The 2300-nt window shown below is 39.9% G+C and overlaps 1 pseudogene; it reads right to left on the bottom strand.

Annotated features, from left to right (window-relative positions):
• Window positions 1–506: 506 nt before the first annotated feature.
• Window positions 507–1024, bottom strand: LOC102875528 (annotated as a pseudogene).
• Window positions 1025–2300: the final 1276 nt, after the last annotated feature.

Here is a 2300-nt window from a genome sequence, read left to right as displayed (position 1 = left end):
AAGCAGGTTTTATTTTTTTTAAGACCAGACCAAAAACACTATGCACATGTGAGATTCTAAACACTAAGCCAGTGAGACTCACAAGGGTTTGTCTGAGAGAGACCTGCAGTCTACAGTCAACAGGAAACCACCAAAGTGAGTCTGTTGTTTGTGGCAGCAGGAGGATCTGTGCTTGTCTATGAAGCTGTCCTGTGTTTGTTTAGACATTTATGAGAATGTGTGAGTAGAAAGATGAAGGTGGAAGAAGCCTTTCCAATCCTCTTCTTCATTTTCTCCTTTCTAATGCTCTCTGCTTCTGCCTTAGGTGAGGGCCAAATGATCACTGGTCATTTTACAAAGACCTTAACTATCAAAGAACCCAGTCACTGGAGAAAAGATAAGAAATTGGTGCTAAAGTCATAGCGGGACATTGGTGGGGAGAAATGGCTGGGTGTCCTAGAAAAAGGCTTCACATGAAGGCAAGCACTGAACTCAGCGAAGTGTGCTTGGAAGAGAGGAGGCTGCTTTTAGTAAAGGCTCATCTTCATGATCCTCAGGAACTCTTGCTCACTGACTTCTCTGTCTCCATCTCAATCTGCCTCATCATTCATTTCCTCCTGACGTTCTTCATCAGTGAGATTCTCGCCCAACTCCTTTGCCACGCGTTTCCGATTTTTGAAAGATATTCTTCCAGTCTCATCATCATCAAAGAGTTTGAAGGCTTTCAGGATTTCTTCTTCGGTATCTTTTTCAGACATTTTCTGACTCATCACAGTCAAGAAATCACTGAGGCTCATTTTTCCCTTTCCTTCCTTATCAATCTCACTGATCATTTTCTTGATTTCTTCTTTCTTAGGCTCAAAGCCCAGGGCCCTCATTGCCACCTTAAGTTCTTTGACGTCAATGATGCCATTTCCATCAGCATCAAAGAGATCAAAAGCTTCTCGGATTTCCTGCTTCTGCTCTTCCGTGAGTTCAGGCTTAGAACTCATCTCTTTCACTGGGAAGTCAACACTATGCTTGTCTTCTTAAAGCTGGAGGTCATCGCAGATGGACTGCTGGGCCGTAACTTTTTAAATGAATTTTAATGAAAGTTTACAGAGACTTTGGATTTCCATTCATTCATTGTTGCACATTCCCCCATCCAACCTGCCCCCAGCCCCCAGTTCACTCTTCTCTTTGAAAAGTAAAAGAAAAATTCTTTCTTATACAATCCCTTTCCCCAACTCTACTCCACTATGCAGCCTTCGTTCTGGACTCCTGTCAGGATAATAATACCTAATCATATATCCCTTTTAAACAGTTCTCTCCCTCATTTGTTTCAATGCAGTATACATTATTTATCACATCTTTCTCAGTCTCTTCCTAACCCTGATGTCAGTTCCATTTTACAACAGTGGCACTATGCAGTATTTGTCCTTTTGTAACTGAGATATTTTACTCAGCATAATGTCTTCCAGGGTCATCCATTTTGAATATTTCATGAGTTCCTTGTTTTTCAGTGTAGCATAGTATACCACAGCTTCTCTACCCATTCATTTGTTGATAGGCACTTAGATTGTTTCCAACTCTTTGTTATTGTGAACAAAGCCGCAATAAACACGGGTGTGCATATATCTGCTTGGGTGGCAGTTATGGTTGCTCTGGGGTATATGCTCAGTAGTGGAATCACTGAGTCAAGTGATATTTCTATTTGCAATTTTTTGAGAAAGTGTGATACTGTCTTCCATAGTGGTTGCACCATTTTACATTCCCATCAACAATAAGGGTTTCAGTTTCTCCACAACCTCGCCAGCATTTGTTGTTTGCTATTCTTTTACATTTTGCTGTTCTTACTGGGGTAAGGTGATATCTTAGTTGTTTTGCAAACCAACTTTTGAAGGGAGAAATATAGTGTTTGAGTTACGCAAAATGAAAATTTGGGGTACTTACTGCAATTTGTTGTTGAAAATTCCATTGGGAAATTTGCTGTCAAGGATCTCTCCAAAGTTCTAAAGAGCAATGTCTAAAGTCTAAAGTGAGCCTGATGGAATTTTCAATAACTTCCTATGCATTTGAAGGTTGGACAATGAACAAAGAAGACATAAGAAAAAGTAATGCCTTTGAACTGTGTTTTGGTGACGAGTATTGCATAAACCTTGATCTGCCAAAAGAACAGACAAATTTTTTTGAAGAAAGTGAAGCCAGAGTGCTCCTTAGAGGCAATGACGGTGAAATTTTTTTCATTTACTTGAATATATTTTTGTCTCAATGCCTTGATTATATTTTCAAGAGGAACCAGTCCTTAGAAAGAGACATCATCCCGAGAAAGGTAGAGGTTT

This window comes from Elephantulus edwardii, unplaced genomic scaffold (assembly GCF_000299155.1).
Source record: "Elephantulus edwardii isolate Elephantulus edwardi_28Jun2011 unplaced genomic scaffold, EleEdw1.0 scaffold00062, whole genome shotgun sequence".
NCBI classification, from domain to species: domain Eukaryota; kingdom Metazoa; phylum Chordata; class Mammalia; order Macroscelidea; family Macroscelididae; genus Elephantulus; species Elephantulus edwardii.
The sequence above is the reverse complement of the archived record's forward strand: the minus strand, read 5'-3'. Positions and strand labels throughout refer to the sequence as shown.